Genomic DNA, 23,744 nt, shown 5'->3' with positions numbered 1-23,744 from the left:
CGGATAGCGGTGTAGATATTTCCATGTTCATACAGATAGTGTTGTAGATATTTCCATGTTCATACAGATAGAGGGGCTGATATTTCCATGTTCATACAGAGAGCGGTGCTGATATTTCCATGTTTATACAGGTAGCGGTGTAGATATTTCCATGTTTATACAGATAGCGGTGTAGATATTTCCATGTTTATACAGATAGCGGTGTAGATATCTCCATCTTAATACAGATGGCGGTGTAGATATTTATATGTTCATACAGATGGCCGTGCAGATATTTCCGTGTTCATACAGATGGCGTTGTAGATATTTCCATGTTCATACAGATAGCGGTGTAGTTATTTCCATGTGTAAAGAGATAGCTGTGTAGATATTTCCATGTATATGCAGATAGCTGTGTGGATATTTCCATTTTCATGCAGATAGCGGTTTAGATATTTCCATGTTCAAACAGATAGCGGTGTAGATATTTCCATGTTCATACAGATAGCGGTGTAGATATTTCCATGTTTACACAGATAGCGGTGAAGATGTATGCATGTTTACACAGATAGCGGTGTAGATATTTCCATGTTCATACAGATAGCGGTGTAGATATTTCCATGTTCATCCAGATGGCTGTGTAGATATATCCATCTTCATACAGATAGCGGTGTAGATATTTCCATGTTCATACAGATAGTGGTGTACATATTTCCATGTTCATACAGATAGCGGTGTAGCTATTTCCATGTTCATACAGATAGCGGTGTAGATATTTCCATGTTCGTTCAGATAGCGGTGTAGGTATTACCATGTTCATACAGATAGCGGTGCTGATATTTCCATGTTTATACAGGTAGCGGTGTGGATATTTCCATGTTTATACAGATAGCGGTGTGGATATTTCCATGTTTATACAGATAGCGGTGTAGATATTTCCAGGTTTATACAGATAGCGGTGTAGATATCTCCATCTTAATACGGATGGCGGTGTAGATATTTATATGTTCATACAGATGGCGGTGCAGATATTTCCATGTTCATACAGATGGCGGTGTAGCTATTTCCATGTTCATACAGATAGCGGTGTAGCTATTTCCATGTTCATGCAGATAGCGGTGTAGATATTTCCATGTTCATCCATATGGCTGTGTAGATATATCCATGTTCATACAGATGGCGGTGAAGATAATTCCATGTTCATACAGATAGCGGTATAGATATTTCCATGTTCATACAGATAGTGGTGTAGATATTTCCACGTTCATACAGATAGCGGTGTAGCTATTTCCATGTTCATACAGATAGCGGTGTAGATATTTCCATGTTCATCCAGATGGTTGTGTAGATAAATCCATGTTCATGCAGATGGCGGTGAAGATATTTCCATGCTCATACAGATAGCGGTGTAGATATTTCCATGTTCATACAGATAGTGGTGTAGATATTTCCATGTTCATACAGATAGAGGGGCTGATATTTCCATGTTCATACAGATAGCGGTGCTGATATTTCCATGTTTATACAGGTAGCGGTGTAGATATTTCCATGTTTATACAGATAGCGGTGTAGATATTTCCATGTTTATACAGATAGCGGTGTAGATATTTCCATGTTTATACAGATAGCGGTGTAGATATCTCCATCTTAATACAGATGGCGGTGTAGATATTTATATGTTCATATAGATGGCCGTGCAGATATTTCCATGTTCATACAGATGGCGGTGTAGATATTTCCATGTTCATACAGATAGCAGTGTAGTTATTTCCATGTGTAAAGAGATAGCTGTGTAGATATTTCCATGTATATGCAGATAGCTGTGAAGATATTTCCATTTTCATGCAGATTGCAGTTTAGATATTTCCATGTTCAAACAGATAGCGGTGGAGATATTTCCATGTTCATACAGATAGCGGTGTAGATATTTCCATGTTCATACAGATAGCGGTGTAGTTATTTCCATGTTCATCCAGATGGCTGTGTAGATATATCCATCTTCACACAGATAGCGGTGTATATATTTCCATGTTCATACAGATAGTGGTGTAGATATTTCCATGTTCATACAGATAGCGGTGTAGCTATTTCCATGTTCATACAGATAGCGGTGCTGATATTTCCATGTTTATACAGGTAGCTGTGTGGATATTTCCATGTTTATACAGATAGCGGTGTGGATATTTCCATGTTTATACAGATAGAGGTGTAGATATTTCCAGGTTTATAAAGATAGCGGTGTAGATATCTCCATCTTAATACGGATGGCGGTGTAGATATTTATATGTTCGTACAGATGGCGGTGCAGATATTTCCATGTTCATACAGATGGCGGTGTAGCTATTTCCATGTTCATACAGATAGCGGTGAAGCTATTTCCATGTTCATGCAGATAGCGGTGTAGATATTTCCATGTTCATCCATATGGCTGTGTAGATATATCCATGTTCATACAGATGGTGGTGAAGTTATTTCCATGTTCATACAGATAGCGGTGTATATATTTCCAAGTTCATACAGATAGTGGTGTAGATATTTCCATGTTCATACACATAGCGGTGTAGCTATTTCCATGTTCATACAGATAGCGGTGTAGATATTTCCATGTTCATCCAGATGGCTGTGTAGATATATCCATGTTCATACAGATGGCGGTGAAGATATTTCCATGCTCATACAGATAGTGGTGTAGATATTTCCTTGTTCATACAGATAGCGTTGTAGATATTTCCATGTTCATACAGATAGTGATGTAGATATTTCCATGTTCATACAGATAGCGGTGTAGCTATTTCCATGTTCATACAGATAGCGGTGTAGATATTTCCATGTTCATACAGATAGTGGTGTAGATATTTCCATGTTCATACAGATAGAGGGGCTGATATTTCCATGTTCATACAGATAGCGTTGCAGATATTTCCATGTTTATCCAGGTAGCGGTGTAGATATTTCCATGTTTATACAGACAGCGGTGTGGATATTTCCATGTTTATACAGATAGCGGTGTAGATATCTCCATCTTAATACAGATGGCAGTGTAGATATTTATATGTTCATACAGATAGCCGTGCTGATATTTCCATGTTCATACAGATGGCGGTGTAGATATTTCCATGTTCATACAGATAGCGGTGTAGTTATTTCCATGTGCAAAGAGATAGCTGTGTAGATATTTCCATGTATATGCAGATAGCTGTGTAGATATTTCCATTTTCATGCAGATAGCGGTTTAGTTATTTCCATGTTCAAACAGATAGCGGTGTAGATATTTCCATGTTCATACAGATAGCGGTGAAGATGTATGCATGTTTACACAGATAGCGGTGTAGATATTTCCATGTTCATACAGATAGCGGTGTAGATATTTCCATGTTCATCCAGATGGCTGTGTAGATATATCCATGTTCATACAGGTAGCGGTGTAGATATTTCCATGTGCATACAGATAGTGGTGTAGATATTTCCATGTTCATACAGATAGCGGTGTAGATATTTCCATGTTCATACAGATAGAGGGGCTGATATTTCCATGTTCATACAGATAGCGGTGCTGATATTTCCATGTTTATACAGGTAGCGGTGTAGATATTTCCATGTTTATACAGGTAGCGGTGTAGATATTTCCATGTTTATACAGGTAGCGGTGTAGATATTTCCATGTTTATACAGATAGCGGTGTAGATATTTCCATGTTCATACAGATAGCGGTGTAGATATTTCCATGTTTATACAGATTGCGGTGAAGATGTATGCATATATACTCAGATAGCGGTGTAGATATTTCCATGTTCATACAGATAGTGGTGTAGATATTTAAATGTTCATCCAGATGGCTGTGTAGATATATCCATGTTCATGGAGATAGAGGTGTAGATATTTCCATGTTCATACAGGTAGTGGTGTAGATATTTCCATGTTCATACAGATAGCGGTGTAGCTATTTCCATGTTCATACAGATAGCGGTGTAGATATTTCCATGTTCATACAGATAGCTCTGTAGTTATTTCCATGTTCATACAGATAGCTGTGCTGATATTTAAATGTTTATACAGGTAGCGGTGTAGATATTTCCATGTTTATACATATAGCGGTGTAGATATTTCCATGTTTATACAGATAGCGGTTTAGATATTTCCAAGTTTATACAGATAGCGGTGTAGATATGTCCATCTTAATATAGATGGCGGTGTAGATATTTATATGTTCATACAGATGGCGGTGCAGATATTTCCATGTTCAGACAGATGGTGGAGTAGATATTTGCATGTTAATAGAGATAGCGCTGTAGTTATTTCCATGTGTAAAGAGATAGCTTTGTAGATATTTCCATGTATATGCAGATCGCTGTGTAGATATTTCCATTTTCATGCAGATAGCGGTGTAGATATTTCCATGTTCAAACAGATAGCGGTGTAGATATTTCCATGTTCATGCAGATAGCAGTGTAGATATTTCCATGTTTATACAGATAGCGGTGAAGATGTATGCATGTTTACACAGATAGCGGTGTAGATATTTCCATGTTCATACAGATAGCGGTGTAGATATTTCCATGTTCATCCAGATGGCTGTGTAGATATATCCATGTTCATACAGATGGCGGTGAAGATATTTCCATCTTCATACAGATAGCGGTGTAGTTATTTCCAGGTGTAAAGGGATAGATGTGTAGATATTTCCATGTATATGCTGATAGCTCTGTATATATTTCCATTTTCATGCAGATAGCGGTTTAGATATTTCCATGTTCAAACAGATAGCGGTGTAGATATTTCCATGTTCATAGAGATAGCGGTGTAGATATTTCCATGTTCATACAGATAGAGCGGCTGATATTTCCATGCTCTTACAGATAGCTTTGTTGGAATTTCCATGTTTACACAGGTAGCGGTGTAGATATTTCCATGTTTATACAGATAGCAGTGTAGATATTTGAATGTTTATACAGATAGCGGTGTAGATATTTCCATGTTTTTACAGATAGCGGTGTAGATATCTCCATCTTAATACAGATGGCGGTGTAGATATTTATATGTTCATACAGATGGCGGTGCAGATATTTCCATGTTCATACAGGTAGAGGTGTAGATATTTCCATGTTCATACAGATAGCGGTGTAGATATTTCCATGTTCATATAGATAGCGGTGTAGATACTTCCATGTTCATACAGATAGAGGGGCTGATATTTCTATGTTCATACAGATAGCGGTGCTGATATTTCCATGTTTATACAGAGAGCGGTGTAGATATTTCCATGTTTATTCGGATAGCGGTGTAGATATTTCCATGTTTATACTGATAGCGGTGTAGATATCTCCATCTTAATACAGATGGCGGTGTAGATATTTATATGTTCATACAGATGGCGGTGCAGACCGTTCCATGTTCATACAGATAGTGGTGTAGTTATTTACATGTGCAAAGAGATAGATGTGTAGATATTTCCATGTATATGCAGATAGCTGTGTAGATATTTCCATTTTCATGCTGATAGCGGTTTAGATATTTCCATGTTCAAACAGATAGCGGTGTAGATATTTCCACGTTCATACAGATAGCGGTGTTGATATTTCCATGCATATACAGATTGCGGTGAAGATGTATGCATGTTTGCACAGATAGCAGTGTAGATATTTCCATGTTCATGCAGATAGCGGTGTAGATATTTCCAGGTTCATCCAGATGGCTGTGTAGATATATCCATGGTCATGCTGATAGCGGTGTAGATATTTCCATGTTCCTACAGATAGTGGTGTAGATATTTCCATGTTCATTCAGATAGCAGTGTAGCTATTTCCATGTTCATACAGATAGCGGTGTAGATATTTCCATGTTCATACAGATAGCGGTGTAGATATTTCCATGTTTATTCAGATAGCGGTGTAGATATTTCCATGTTTATACTGATATCGGTGTAGATATCTCCATCTTAATACAGATGGCGGTGTAGATATTTATATGTTCATACAGATAGCGGTGTAGTTATTTCCATGTGTAAAGAGATAGCTGTGTAGATATTTCCATGTATATGCAGATAGCAATGTAGATATTTCCATTTTCATGCAGATAGCCGTGTAGATATTTCCATGTTCAAACAGATAGCGGTGTAGATATTTCCATGTTCATACAGATAGCGGTGCAGATATTTCCATGTTCATACAGATAGCGGTGTAGATATTTCCATGTTTATACAGGTAGCGGTGAAGATGTATGCATGTTAACACAGATAGCGGTGTAGATATTTCCATGTTCATCCAGATGGCTGTGTAGATTTATCCATGTTCATACAGATAGCGGTGTAGATATTTCCATGTTCATACAGATAGCGGTGTAGATATTTCCATGTTCATTCAGATAGTGGTGTAGATATTTCCATGTTCATACAGATAGCGGTGTAGATATTTCCATGTTCGTACAGATAGCGGTGTAGATAATTCCATGTTCTTTCAAATAGCGGTGTAGATATTTCCATGTTCATACAGATAGCGGTGTAGATATTTCCATGTTCTTACAGATAGCGGTGTAGATATTTCCATGTTCATACAGATAGCGGTGCTGATATTTTCATGTTCCTACAGATAGCGGTGTAGATATTTCAATGTGAAAAGAGATAGCTGTGTAGATATTTCCATCTATATGCAGATAGCTGTGTAGATATTTCCATTTCCATGCAGATAGCTGTGTATATATTTCCATCTTCAAACAGACAGCGGTGTAGATATTTCCATGTTCATACAGATAGCGGTGTAGATATTTCCATGTTTATACAGATAGCGCTGAAGATGTATGCATGTTTACACAGATAGCGGTGTAGATATTCCCATGTTCATACAGATAGCGGTGTAGATATTTCCATGTTCATACAGATAGCGGTGCTGATATTTCCATGTTTATACAGGTAGCGGTGTAGATATTTCCATGTTTATACAGATAGCGGTGTAGATATTTCCATGTTTATACAGATAGCTGTGTTGATATTTCCATGTTTATACAGATAGCGGTGTAGATATCTCCATCTTAATACAGATGGCGGTGTAGATATTTATATGTTCATACAGATGGCGTTGTAGATATTTCCATGTTCATCCAGATGGCTCTGTAGATATATCAATGTTCGTACAGATGGCGGTGAAGATATTTCCATGTTCATACAGATAGCGGTGTAGATATTTCCATGTTCATACAGATAGCGGTGTAGATAATTCCATGTTCTTTCAAATAGCGGTGTAGCTATTTCCATGTTCATACAGATAGCGGTGTAGATATTTCCATGTTCATCGAGATGGCTGTGTAGATAAATCCATGTTCATACAGGTGGCGGTGTAGATATCTCCATGTTCATAGGGATAGAGGGGCTGATATTTCCATGTTCATACAGATAGCGGTGCTGATATTTCCATGTTTATACAGATGGCGGTGTAGATATTTCCATGTTTATTCAGATAGCGGTGTAGATATCTCCATCTTAATACAGATGGCGGTGTAGATATTTATATGTTCATACAGATGGCGGTGCAGATATTTCCATGTTCATACAGATGGCGGTGAAGATATTTCCATGTTCATACAGATAGCGGTGTAGTTATTTACATGTGAAAAGAGATAGCTGTGTAGATATTTCCATGTATATGCAGATAGCTGTGTAGATATTTCCATTTTAATGCAGATAGCTGTGTAGCTATTTCCATTTTCATGCAGATAGCGGTGTATATATTTCCATCTTCAAACAGATAGCGGTGTAGATATTTCCATGTTCATACAGATAGCGGTGTAGATATTTCCATGTTTATACAGATAGCGGTGAAGATGTATGCATGTTTACACAGATAGCTGTGTGGATATTTCCATGTTCATCCAGAGGGCTGTGTAGAAATATCCAGGTTCATCCACATGGCTGTGTAGATATATCCATGTTCATACAGATGGCGGTGAAGGTATTTCCATGTTCATTCAGATAGCGGTGTAGATATTTCCATGTTTATACAGATCGCGGTGTAGATATTTCCATGTTCAAACAGATAGCGGTGTAGATATTTCCATGTTCATACAGATAGCGGTGTGGATATTTCCATGTTTATAGAGATAGCGGTGAAGATGTATGCATGTTTACACAGATAGTGGTGTAGATATTTCCATGTTTATACAGATAGCGGTGTAGATATTTCCATGTTTATACAGATGGCGGTGTAGATATCTACATCTTAATACAGATGGCCGTGTAGATATTTATATGTTCATACAGATGGCGGTGCAGATATTTCCGTGTTCATACAGATGGTGGTGTAGATATTTCCATGTTCATACAGATAGCGGTGCAGTTATTTCCAAGTGTAAAGAGATAGCTGTTTAGATATTTCCATGTATATGCAGATAGCTGTGTAGATATTTCCATTTTCATGCAGATAGCGGTGTAGATATTTCCATGTTCAGATAGCAGTGTAGATATTTCCATGTTCATACAGATAGCGGTGTAGATATTTCCATGTTTATACAGATTGCGGTGAAGATATATGCATATTTACACAGATAGCGGTGTAGATATTTCCATGTTCATACAGATAGCGGTGTAGATATTTCCGTGTTCATCCAGATGGCTGTGTAGATTTTTCAATGTTCATACAGATAGTGGTGTAGCTATTTTCATGTTCATGGAGATGGCGGTGTAGATATTTCCAAGTTCATACAGATAGCGGTGCTGATATTTCCATGTTTATACAGGTAGCGGTGTGGATATTTCCATGTTTATACAGATTGCGGTGTAGATGTTTCCATGTTTATACAGATAGCGGTGTAGATATCTCCATCTTAATATAGATGGCGGTGTAGATATTTATATGTTCATACAGATGGCGGTGCAGATATTTACATGTTCATACAGATGGCGGTGTAGATATTTGTATGTTTACAGAGATAGCCCTATAGTTATTTCCATGTGTAAAGAGATATCTTTGTAGATATTTCCATGTATATGCAGATCGCTGTGTAGAGATTTCCATTTTCATGCAGATAGCGGTGTAGATATTTCCATGTTCAAACAGATAGCGGTGTAGATATTTCCATGTTCATACAGATAGTAGTGTAGATATTTCCATTTTTATATAGATAGCGGTGAAGATGTATGCATGTTTACACAGATAGCGTTGTAGATATTTCCATCTTCATACAGATAGCGGTGTAGATATTTCCATGTTCATCTAGATGGCTGTGTAGATATATCCTTTTCGTACAGATGGCGGTGAAGATATTTCCATGTTCATACAGATAGCGGTGTAGTTATTTCCACGTGTAAAGGGATAGCTGTGTAGATATTTCCATGTACATGCAGAAAGCTGTGTAGATATTTCCATTTTCATGCAGATAGCGGTTTAGATATTTCCATGTTCAAACAGATAGCGGTGTAGATATTTCCATGTTCATACAGATAGCGGTGTAGATATTTCCATGGTTATACAGATAGCGGTGAAGGTGTATGCATGTTTACACAGATGGCGGTGAAGATATTTCCATGTTCATACAGATAGCGGTGTAGATATTTCCATGTTCATACAGATAGCGGTGTAGATATTTCCATGTTCATTCAGATAGCGGTTCTGATATTTCCATGTTTATACAGGCAGCGTTGTAGATATTTCCATGTTTATACAGATAGCGGTTTAGATATTTCCTTCTTAATACAGATGGTGGCGTAGATATTTATATGTTCATACAGATGGCGGTGCAGATATTTCCATGTTCATACACATAGCGGTGTAGTTATTTCCATGTGTAAAGTGATAGCTTTGTAGATATTTCCATGTATATGCAGATAGCTGTGTAGATATTTCCATTTTCATGCAGATAGCGGTTTAGATATTTCCATGTTCAAACAGATAGCGGTGTAGATATTTCCATGTTCATACAGATAGCGGTGTAGATATTTCCATGTTTATACAGATAGCGGTGGAGGTGTATGCATGTTTACACAGATAGCGGTGTAGATATTCCCATGTTCATACAGATCGCGGTGTAGATTTTTCCATGTTCATCCAGATGGATGTGTAGACATATCCATGTTCATACAGATGGCGGTGAAGATATTTCCATGTTCATACAGATAGCGGTGTAGATATTTCCATGTTCATACAGATAGCGGTGTAGATATTTCCATGTTTCCACAGATGGCTGTGTAGATATATCCATGTTCATACAGATGGCGTTGAAAATATTTCCATGTTCATACAGATAGCGGTGTATCTATTTCCATGATCATACAGATAGCGGTGTAGATATTTCCATGTTCAGATAGCGGTGTAGATATTTCCATGTTCATACAGATAGCGGTGCTGATATTTCCATGTTTATACAGTTAGCGGTGTAGATATTTCCATGTTTATACAGATTGCGGTGTAGATATTTCCATGTTTATACAGATTGCGGTGTAGATATTTCCAAGTTTATACAGATAGCGGTGTAGATATCTCCATCTTAATATAGATGGCGGTGTAGATATTTATATGTTCATACAGATGGCGGTGCAGATATTTCCATGTTCATACAGATGGCGGAGTAGAAATTTGTATGTTTATAGAGATAGCGCTGTAGTTATTTCCATGTGTAAAGAGATAGCTTTGTAGATATTTCCATGTATATGCAGACCGCTGTGTAGATATTTCCATTTTCATGCAGATAGTTGTGTAGATATTTCCATGTTCAAACAGATAGCGGTGTAGTTATTTCCATGTTCATACAGATAGCAGTGTAGATATTTCCATGTTTATATAGATAGCGGTGAAGATGTATGCATGTTTACACAGATAGCGTTGTAGATATTTCCATCTTCATACAGATAGCGGTGTAGATATTTCCATGTTCATCCAGATGGCTGTGTAGATATATCCATGTTCATACAGATGGCGGTGAAGATATTTCCATGTTCATACAGATAGCGGTATAGTTATTTCCACGTGTAAAGAGATAGCTGTGTAGATATTTCCATGTATATGCAGATAGCTGTGCAGATATTTCCATTTTCATGCAGATAGCGCTTTAGATATTTCCATGTTCAAACAGATAGCGGTGTAGATATTTCCATGTTCATACAGATTGCGGTGTAGATATTTCCATGGTTATACAGATAGCGGTGAAGGTGTATGCATGTTTACACAGATAGCGGTGTACATATTTCCATGTTCATACAGATCGCGTTGTAGATATTTCCATGTTCATCCAGATGGCTGTGTAGCCATATCCATTTTCATATAGATGGTTGTGAAGTTATTTCCATGTTCATACAGATAGCGGTGTAGATATTTCCATGTTCATCCAGATGGCTGTGAAGTTATATCCATGTTCATACAGATAGCGGTTTAGATATTTCCATGTTCATACAGATAGCGGTGTAGAAATTTTCATGTTCATCCAGATGGCTGTGTAGATATATCCATGTTCAATCAGATAGCGGTGTAGATATTTCCATGTTCATACAGATAGCGGTGTAGCAATTTCCATGTTCATACAGATAACGGTGTAGCTATTTCCATGTTCATACAGATAGCCGTGTAGATATTTCCATGTTCATACAGATAGCGGTGTAGATATCTCCATTTTCATACAGAGAGCGGTGCTGATATTTCCATGTTTATACAGGCAGCGGTGTAGATATTTCCATGTTTATACAGATAGCGGTTTTGATATTTCCTTCTTAATACAGATGGCGGTGTAGATATTTATATGTTCATACAGATGGCGGTGCAGATATTTCCATGTTCATACAGATGGAGGTGTAGATATTTCCATGTTTATAGAGATAGCGGTGTAGTTATTTCCATGTGTAAAGAGATAGCTGTGTAGATATTTCCATGTATATGCAGATATCTTTGTAGATATTTCCATTTTCATGCAGATAGCGGTGTAGATATTTACATGTTAAAACAGATAGCGGTGTAGATATTTCCATGTTCATTCAGATAGCGGTGTAGACATTTCCAGGTTCATAGAGATAGCGGTGCTGATATTTCCATGTTTATACAGGTAGCATTGTAGATATTTCCATGTTTATACAGATAGTGGTGTATATATTTCCATGTTTATACAGATAGCAGTGTAGATATTTCCATGTTTATTCAGATAGCGGTGTAGATATCTCCATCTTAATACAGATGGCGGTGTAGATATTTATATGTTCATACAGATGGCCGTGCAGATATTTCCATGTTCATACAGATGGCGGTGTAGATATGTCCATGTTCATACAGATAGCGGTGTAGATATTTCCATGTTCATACAGATAGCGGTGCTGATATTTCCATGTTTATACAGGAAGCGGTGTAGATATTTCCATGTTTATACAGATAGCGGTGTAGATATTTCCATGTTTATACAGATAGCCGTGTTGATATTTCCATGTTTATACAGATAGCGGTGTAGATATCTCCATCTTAATACAGATGGTGGTGTAGATATTTATATGTTCATACAGATGGCGTTGTAGATATTTCCATGTTCATCCAGATGGCTCTGTAGATATATCCATGTTCGTACAGATGGCGGTGAAGATATTTCCATGTTCATACAGATAGCGGTGTAGATATTTCCATGTTCATACAGATAGCGGTGTAGATATTTCCATGTTCATACAGATAGCCGTGTAGCTCTTTCCATGTTCATTCAGATAGCGGTGTAGATATTTCCATGTTCATCCAGATGGCTGTGAAGATATATCCATGTTCATACAGGTGGCGGTGTAGATATCTCCATGTTCATACAGATAGAGGGGCTGATATTTCCATGTTCATACAGATAGCGGTGCTGATATTTCCATGTTTATACAGATAGCGGTGTAGATATTTCCATGTTTATTCAGATAGCGGTGTAGATATCTCCATCTTAATACAGATGGCGGTGTAGATATTTATATGTTCATACAGATGGCGGTGCAGATATTTCCATGTTCATACAGATGGCGGTGTAGATATTTCCATGTTCCTACAGATAGCGGTGTAGATATTTCCATGTTCATACAGATAGCGGTGCTGATATTTCCATGTTTATACAGGTAGCGGTGTAGATATTTCCATGTTTATACAGATAGCGGTGTAGATATTTCCATGTTTATACAGATAGCGGTGTAGATATTTCCATGTTTATACAGATAGCGGTGTAGATATCTCCATCTTAATACAGATGGTGGTGTAGATATTTATATGTTCATACAGATGGCGGTGCAGAGATTTCCATGTTCATACAGATGGTGGTGTAGATATTTCCATGTTCATACAGATAGCGGTGTAGTTATTTCCATTTGTAAAGAGATAGCTGTGTAGATATTTCCATGTATATGCAGATAGCAGTGTAGATATTTCCATTTTCATGCAGATAGCCGTGTAGATATTTCCATGTTCATACAGATAGCGGTGTAGATATTTCCATGTTCGTTCAGATAGCGGTGTAGGTATTTCCATGTTCATACAGATAGCGGTGCTGATATTTCCATGTTCATACAGATAGCTGTGCTGATATTTCCATGTTTATACAGGTAGCGGTGTGGATATTTCCATGTTTATACAGATAGCGGTGTGGATATTTCCATGTTTATACAGATAGCGGTGTAGATATCTCCATCTTAATATGGATGGCGGTGTAGATATTTATATGTTCATACAGATGGCGCTGCAGATATTTCCATGTTCATACAGATGGCGGTGTAGCTATTTCCATGTTCCTACAGATAGCGGTGTAGCTATTTCCATGTTCATGCAGATAGCGGTGTAGATATTTCCATGTTCATCCATATGGCTGTGTAGATATATCCATGTTCATACAGATGGCGGTGAAGATAATTCCATGTTCATACAGATAGCGGTGTAGCTATTTCCATGTTCATACAGATAGCGGTGTAGCTATTTCCATGTTCATGCAGATAGCGGTGTAGATATTTCCATGTTCATCCATATGGCTGTGTAGATATATCCATGTTCATACAGATGGCGGTGTAGATATTTCCACGTTCATACAGATAGCGGTGTAGCTATTTCCATGTTCATACAGATAGCGGTGTAGATATTTCCATGTTCATCCAGATGGTTGTGTAGATATATCCATGTTCATACAGATGGCGGTGAAGATATTTCCATGCTCATACAGATAGCGGTGTAGATATTTCCATGTTCATACAGATAGAGCGGCTGATATTTCCATGCTCTTACAGATAGCTTTGTTGGAATTTCCATGTTTACACAGGTAGCGGTGTAGATATTTCCATGTTTATACAGATAGCAGTGTAGATATTTGAATGTTTATACAGATAGCGGTGTAGATATTTCCATGTTTTTACAGATAGCGGTGTAGATATCTCCATCTTAATACAGATGGCGGTGTAGATATTTATATGTTCATACAGATGGCGGTGCAGATATTTCCATGTTCATACAGGTAGAGGTGTAGATATTTCCATGTTCATACAGATAGCGGTGTAGATATTTCCATGTTCATATAGATAGCGGTGTAGATACTTCCATGTTCATACAGATAGAGGGGCTGATATTTCCATGTTCATACAGATAGCGGTGCTGATATTTCCATGTTTATACAGAGAGCGGCGTAGATATTTCCATGTTTATTCGGATAGCGGTGTAGATATTTCCATGTTTATACTGATAGCGGTGTAGATATCTCCATCTTAATACAGATGGCGGTGTAGATATTTATATGTTCATACAGATGGCGGTGCAGACCGTTCCATGTTCATACAGATAGTGGTGTAGTTATTTACATGTGCAAAGAGATAGATGTGTAGATATTTCCATGTATATGCAGATAGCTGTGTAGATATTTCCATTTTCATGCTGATAGCGGTTTAGATATTTCCATGTTCAAACAGATAGCGGTGTAGATATTTCCACGTTCATACAGATAGCGGTGTTGATATTTCCATGCATATACAGATTGCGGTGAAGATGTATGCATGTTTGCACAGATAGCAGTGTAGATATTTCCATGTTCATGCAGATAGCGGTGTAGATATTTCCAGGTTCATCCAGATGGCTGTGTAGATATATCCATGGTCATGCTGATAGCGGTGTAGCTATTTCCATGTTCATACAGATAGCGGTGTAGATATTTCCATGTTCATACAGATAGCGGTGTAGATATTTCCATGTTTATTCAGATAGCGGTGTAGATATTTCCATGTTTATACTGATATCGGTGTAGATATCTCCATCTTAATACAGATGGCGGTGTAGATATTTATATGTTCATACAGATGGCCGTGCAGATATTTCCATGTTCATACAGATGGCGGTGTAGATATGTCCATGTTCATACAGATAGCGGTGTAGTTATTTCCATGTGTAAAGAGAATGCTGTGTAGATATTTCCATCTATATGCAGATATCTGAGTAGATATTTCCATTTTCATGCAGATAGCTGTGTATATATTTCCATCTTCAAACAGATAGTGGTGTAGATATTTCCATGTTCATAGAGATACCGGTGTAGATATTTCCATGTTTATATAGATAGCGGTGAAGATGTATGCATGTTTACAGAGCGGTGTAGAGATTTCCATGTTCATCCAGAGGGCTGCGTAGATATATCCATGTTCATACAGATAGCGGTGTAGATATTTCCATGTTCATACAGATAGCGATGTAGATATTTCCATGTTCATACAGATAGTAGTGTAGATATTTCCATTTTTATATAGATAGCGGTGAAGATGTATGCATGTTTACACAGATAGCGTTGTAGATATTTCCATCTTCATACAGATAGCGGTGTAGATATTTCCATGTTCATCTAGATGGCTGTGTAGATATATCCTTTTCGTACAGATGGCGGTGAAGATATTTCCATGTTCATACAGATAGCGGTGTAGTTATTTCCACGTGTAAAGGGATAGCTGTGTAGATATTTCCATGTACATGCAGAAAGCTGTGTAGATATTTCCATTTTCATGCAGATAGCGGTTTAGATATTTCCATGTTCAAACAGATAGCGGTGTAGATATTTCCATGTTCATACAGATAGCGGTGTAGATATTTCCATGGTTATACAGATAGCGGTGAAGGTGTATGCATGTTTACACAGATGGCGGTGAAGATATTTCCATGTTCATACAGATAGCGGTGTAGATATTTCCATGTTCATACAGATAGCGGTGTAGATATTTCCATGTTCATTCAGATAGCGGTTCTGATATTTCCATGTTTATACAGGCAGCGTTGTAGATATTTCCATGTTTATACAGATAGCGGTTTAGATATTTCCTTCTTAATACAGATGGTGGCGTAGATATTTATATGTTCATACAGATGGCGGTGCAGATATTTCCATGTTCATACACATAGCGGTGTAGTTATTTCCATGTGTAAAGTGATAGCTTTGTAGATATTTCCATGTATATGCAGATAGCTGTGTAGATATTTCCATTTTCATGCAGATAGCGGTTTAGATATTTCCATGTTCAAACAGATAGCGGTGTAGATATTTCCATGTTCATACAGATAGCGGTGTAGATATTTCCATGTTTATACAGATAGCGGTGGAGGTGTATGCATGTTTACACAGATAGCGGTGTAGATATTCCCATGTTCATACAGATCGCGGTGTAGATTTTTCCATGTTCATCCAGATGGATGTGTAGACATATCCATGTTCATACAGATGGCGGTGAAGATATTTCCATGTTCATACAGATAGCGGTGTAGATATTTCCATGTTCATACAGATAGCGGTGTAGATATTTCCATGTTTCCACAGATGGCTGTGTAGATATATCCATGTTCATACAGATGGCGTTGAAAATATTTCCATGTTCATACAGATAGCGGTGTATCTATTTCCATGATCATACAGATAGCGGTGTAGATATTTCCATGTTCAGATAGCGGTGTAGATATTTCCATGTTCATACAGATAGCGGTGCTGATATTTCCATGTTTATACAGTTAGCGGTGTAGATATTTCCATGTTTATACAGATTGCGGTGTAGATATTTCCATGTTTATACAGATTGCGGTGTAGATATTTCCAAGTTTATACAGATAGCGGTGTAGATATCTCCATCTTAATATAGATGGCGGTGTAGATATTTATATGTTCATACAGATGGCGGTGCAGATATTTCCATGTTCATACAGATGGCGGAGTAGAAATTTGTATGTTTATAGAGATAGCGCTGTAGTTATTTCCATGTGTAAAGAGATAGCTTTGTAGATATTTCCATGTATATGCAGACCGCTGTGTAGATATTTCCATTTTCATGCAGATAGTTGTGTAGATATTTCCATGTTCAAACAGATAGCGGTGTAGTTATTTCCATGTTCATACAGATAGCAGTGTAGATATTTCCATGTTTATATAGATAGCGGTGAAGATGTATGCATGTTTACACAGATAGCGTTGTAGATATTTCCATCTTCATACAGATAGCGGTGTAGATATTTCCATGTTCATCCAGATGGCTGTGTAGATATATCCATGTTCATACAGATGGCGGTGAAGATATTTCCATGTTCATACAGATAGCGGTATAGTTATTTCCACGTGTAAAGAGATAGCTGTGTAGATATTTCCATGTATATGCAGATAGCTGTGCAGATATTTCCATTTTCATGCAGATAGCGCTTTAGATATTTCCATGTTCAAACAGATAGCGGTGTAGATATTTCCATGTTCATACAGATTGCGGTGTAGATATTTCCATGGTTATACAGATAGCGGTGAAGGTGTATGCATGTTTACACAGATAGCGGTGTACATATTTCCATGTTCATACAGATCGCGTTGTAGATATTTCCATGTTCATCCAGATGGCTGTGTAGCCATATCCATTTTCATATAGATGGTTGTGAAGTTATTTCCATGTTCATACAGATAGCGGTGTAGATATTTCCATGTTCATCCAGATGGCTGTGAAGTTATATCCATGTTCATACAGATAGCGGTTTAGATATTTCCATGTTCATACAGATAGCGGTGTAGAAATTTTCATGTTCATCCAGATGGCTGTGTAGATATATCCATGTTCAATCAGATAGCGGTGTAGATATTTCCATGTTCATACAGATAGCGGTGTAGCAATTTCCATGTTCATACAGATAACGGTGTAGCTATTTCCATGTTCATACAGATAGCCGTGTAGATATTTCCATGTTCATACAGATAGCGGTGTAGATATCTCCATTTTCATACAGAGAGCGGTGCTGATATTTCCATGTTTATACAGGCAGCGGTGTAGATATTTCCATGTTTATACAGATAGCGGTTTTGATATTTCCTTCTTAATACAGATGGCGGTGTAGATATTTATATGTTCATACAGATGGCGGTGCAGATATTTCCATGTTCATACAGATGGAGGTGTAGATATTTCCATGTTTATAGAGATAGCGGTGTAGTTATTTCCATGTGTAAAGAGATAGCTGTGTAGATATTTCCATGTATATGCAGATATCTTTGTAGATATTTCCATTTTCATGCAGATAGCGGTGTAGATATTTACATGTTAAAACAGATAGCGGTGTAGATATTTCCATGTTCATTCAGATAGCGGTGTAGACATTTCCAGGTTCATAGAGATAGCGGTGCTGATATTTCCATGTTTATACAGGTAGCATTGTAGATATTTCCATGTTTATACAGATAGTGGTGTATATATTTCCATGTTTATACAGATAGCAGTGTAGATATTTCCATGTTTATTCAGATAGCGGTGTAGATATCTCCATCTTAATACAGATGGCGGTGTAGATATTTATATGTTCATACAGATGGCCGTGCAGATATTTCCATGTTCATACAGATGGCGGTGTAGATATGTCCATGTTCATACAGATAGCGGTGTAGATATTTCCATGTTCATACAGATAGCGGTGCTGATATTTCCATGTTTATACAGGAAGCGGTGTAGATATTTCCATGTTTATACAGATAGCGGTGTAGATATTTCCATGTTTATACAGATAGCCGTGTTGATATTTCCATGTTTATACAGATAGCGGTGTAGATATCTCCATCTTAATACAGATGGTGGTGTAGATATTTATATGTTCATACAGATGGCGTTGTAGATATTTCCATGTTCATCCAGATGGCTCTGTAGATATATCCATGTTCGTACAGATGGCGGTGAAGATATTTCCATGTTCATACAGATAGCGGTGTAGATATTTCCATGTTCATACAGATAGCGGTGTAGATATTTCCATGTTCATACAGATAGCCGTGTAGCTCTTTCCATGTTCATTCAGATAGCGGTGTAGATATTTCCATGTTCATCCAGATGGCTGTGAAGATATATCCATGTTCATACAGGTGGCGGTGTAGATATCTCCATGTTCATACAGATAGAGGGGCTGATATTTCCATGTTCATACAGATAGCGGTGCTGATATTTCCATGTTTATACAGATAGCGGTGTAGATATTTCCATGTTTATTCAGATAGCGGTGTAGATATCTCCATCTTAATACAGATGGCGGTGTAGATATTTATATGTTCATACAGATGGCGGTGCAGATATTTCCATGTTCATACAGATGGCGGTGTAGATATTTCCATGTTCCTACAGATAGCGGTGTAGATATTTCCATGTTCATACAGATAGCGGTGCTGATATTTCCATGTTTATACAGGTAGCGGTGTAGATATTTCCATGTTTATACAGATAGCGGTGTAGATATTTCCATGTTTATACAGATAGCGGTGTAGATATTTCCATGTTTATACAGATAGCGGTGTAGATATCTCCATCTTAATACAGATGGTGGTGTAGATATTTATATGTTCATACAGATGGCGGTGCAGAGATTTCCATGTTCATACAGATGGTGGTGTAGATATTTCCATGTTCATACAGATAGCGGTGTAGTTATTTCCATTTGTAAAGAGATAGCTGTGTAGATATTTCCATGTATATGCAGATAGCAGTGTAGATATTTCCATTTTCATGCAGATAGCCGTGTAGATATTTCCATGTTCATACAGATAGCGGTGTAGATATTTCCATGTTCGTTCAGATAGCGGTGTAGGTATTTCCATGTTCATACAGATAGCGGTGCTGATATTTCCATGTTCATACAGATAGCTGTGCTGATATTTCCATGTTTATACAGGTAGCGGTGTGGATATTTCCATGTTTATACAGATAGCGGTGTGGATATTTCCATGTTTATACAGATAGCGGTGTAGATATCTCCATCTTAATATGGATGGCGGTGTAGATATTTATATGTTCATACAGATGGCGCTGCAGATATTTCCATGTTCATACAGATGGCGGTGTAGCTATTTCCATGTTCCTACAGATAGCGGTGTAGCTATTTCCATGTTCATGCAGATAGCGGTGTAGATATTTCCATGTTCATCCATATGGCTGTGTAGATATATCCATGTTCATACAGATGGCGGTGAAGATAATTCCATGTTCATACAGATAGCGGTGTAGCTATTTCCATGTTCATACAGATAGCGGTGTAGCTATTTCCATGTTCATGCAGATAGCGGTGTAGATATTTCCATGTTCATCCATATGGCTGTGTAGATATATCCATGTTCATACAGATGGCGGTGTAGATATTTCCACGTTCATACAGATAGCGGTGTAGCTATTTCCATGTTCATACAGATAGCGGTGTAGATATTTCCATGTTCATCCAGATGGTTGTGTAGATATATCCATGTTCATACAGATGGCGGTGAAGATATTTCCATGCTCATACAGATAGCGGTGTAGATATTTCCATGTTCATACAGATAGAGCGGCTGATATTTCCATGCTCTTACAGATAGCTTTGTTGGAATTTCCATGTTTACACAGGTAGCGGTGTAGATATTTCCATGTTTATACAGATAGCAGTGTAGATATTTGAATGTTTATACAGATAGCGGTGTAGATATTTCCATGTTTTTACAGATAGCGGTGTAGATATCTCCATCTTAATACAGATGGCGGTGTAGATATTTATATGTTCATACAGATGGCGGTGCAGATATTTCCATGTTCATACAGGTAGAGGTGTAGATATTTCCATGTTCATACAGATAGCGGTGTAGATATTTCCATGTTCATATAGATAGCGGTGTAGATACTTCCATGTTCATACAGATAGAGGGGCTGATATTTCCATGTTCATACAGATAGCGGTGCTGATATTTCCATGTTTATACAGAGAGCGGCGTAGATATTTCCATGTTTATTCGGATAGCGGTGTAGATATTTCCATGTTTATACTGATAGCGGTGTAGATATCTCCATCTTAATACAGATGGCGGTGTAGATATTTATATGTTCATACAGATGGCGGTGCAGACCGTTCCATGTTCATACAGATAGTGGTGTAGTTATTTACATGTGCAAAGAGATAGATGTGTAGATATTTCCATGTATATGCAGATAGCTGTGTAGATATTTCCATTTTCATGCTGATAGCGGTTTAGATATTTCCATGTTCAAACAGATAGCGGTGTAGATATTTCCACGTTCATACAGATAGCGGTGTTGATATTTCCATGCATATACAGATTGCGGTGAAGATGTATGCATGTTTGCACAGATAGCAGTGTAGATATTTCCATGTTCATGCAGATAGCGGTGTAGATATTTCCAGGTTCATCCAGATGGCTGTGTAGATATATCCATGGTCATGCTGATAGCGGTGTAGCTATTTCCATGTTCATACAGATAGCGGTGTAGATATTTCCATGTTCATACAGATAGCGGTGTAGATATTTCCATGTTTATTCAGATAGCGGTGTAGATATTTCCATGTTTATACTGATATCGGTGTAGATATCTCCATCTTAATACAGATGGCGGTGTAGATATTTATATGTTCATACAGATGGCCGTGCAGATATTTCCATGTTCATACAGATGGCGGTGTAGATATGTCCATGTTCATACAGATAGCGGTGTAGTTATTTCCATGTGTAAAGAGAATGCTGTGTAGATATTTCCATCTATATGCAGATATCTGAGTAGATATTTCCATTTTCATGCAGATAGCTGTGTATATATTTCCATCTTCAAACAGATAGTGGTGTAGATATTTCCATGTTCATAGAGATACCGGTGTAGATATTTCCATGTTTATATAGATAGCGGTGAAGATGTATGCATGTTTACAGAGCGGTGTAGAGATTTCCATGTTCATCCAGAGGGCTGCGTAGATATATCCATGTTCATACAGATAGCGGTGTAGATATTTCCATGTTCATACAGATAGCGATGTAGATATTTCCATGTTCATACAGATAGCGGTGCTGATATTTCCATGTTTATACAGGTAGCGGTGTAGATATTTCCATGTTTATACAGATAGCGGTGTAGATATTTCCATGTTTATACAGATAGCCGTGTTGATATTTCCATGTTTATACAGATAGCGGTGTAGATATCTCCATCTTAATACAGATGGCGGTGTAGATATTTATAAGTTCACAGATGGCGTTGTAGATATTTCCATGTTCATCCACATGGCTCTGTAGATATATCCATGTTCGTACAGATGGCGGTGAAGATATTTCCATGTTCATACAGATAGCGGTGTAGATATTTCCATCTTAATACAGATGGCGGTGTAGATATTTATATGTTCATACAGATAGCGGTGTAGTTATTTCCATGTGTAAAGAGATAGCTGTGTAGATATTTCCATGTATATGCAGATAGCAATGTAGATATTTCCATTTTCATGCAGATAGCCGTGTAGATATTTCCATGTTCAAACAGATAGCGGTGTAGATATTTCCATGTTCATACAGATAGCGGTGCAGATATTTCCATGTTCATACAGATAGCGGTGTAGATATTTCCATGTTTATACAGATAGCGGTGAAGATGTATGCATGTTAACACAGATAGCGGTGTAGATATTTCCATGTTCATCCAGATGGCTGTGTAGATTTATCCATGTTCATACAGATAGCGGTGTAGATATTTCCATGTTCATACAGATAGCGGTGTAGATATTTCCATGTTCATTCAGATAGTGGTGTAGATATTTCCATGTTCATACAGATAGCGGTGTAGATATTTCCATGTTCGTACAGATAGCGGTGTAGATAATTCCATGTTCTTTCAAATAGCGGTGTAGATATTTCCATGTTCATACAGATAGCGGTGTAGATATTTCCATGTTCTTACAGATAGCGGTGTAGATATTTCCATGTTCATACAGATAGCGGTGCTGATATTTTCATGTTCCTACAGATAGCGGTGTAGATATTTCAATGTGAAAAGAGATAGCTGTGTAGATATTTCCATCTATATGCAGATAGCTGTGTAGATATTTCCATTTCCATGCAGATAGCTGTGTATATATTTCCATCTTCAAACAGACAGCGGTGTAGATATTTCCATGTTCATACAGATAGCGGTGTAGATATTTCCATGTTTATACAGATAGCGCTGAAGATGTATGCATGTTTACACAGATAGCGGTGTAGATATTCCCATGTTCATACAGATAGCGGTGTAGATATTTCCATGTTCATACAGATAGCGGTGCTGATATTTCCATGTTTATACAGGTAGCGGTGTAGATATTTCCATGTTTATACAGATAGCGGTGTAGATATTTCCATGTTTATACAGATAGCTGTGTTGATATTTCCATGTTTATACAGATAGCGGTGTAGATATCTCCATCTTAATACAGATGGCGGTGTAGATATTTATATGTTCATACAGATGGCGTTGTAGATATTTCCATGTTCATCCAGATGGCTCTGTAGATATATCAATGTTCGTACAGATGGCGGTGAAGATATTTCCA

Source organism: Gorilla gorilla, chromosome 2 (assembly GCF_029281585.2).
Source record: "Gorilla gorilla gorilla isolate KB3781 chromosome 2, NHGRI_mGorGor1-v2.1_pri, whole genome shotgun sequence".
Classification (NCBI taxonomy): Eukaryota; Metazoa; Chordata; class Mammalia; order Primates; family Hominidae; genus Gorilla; species Gorilla gorilla.
The sequence above is the reverse complement of the archived record's forward strand: the minus strand, read 5'-3'. Positions refer to the sequence as shown.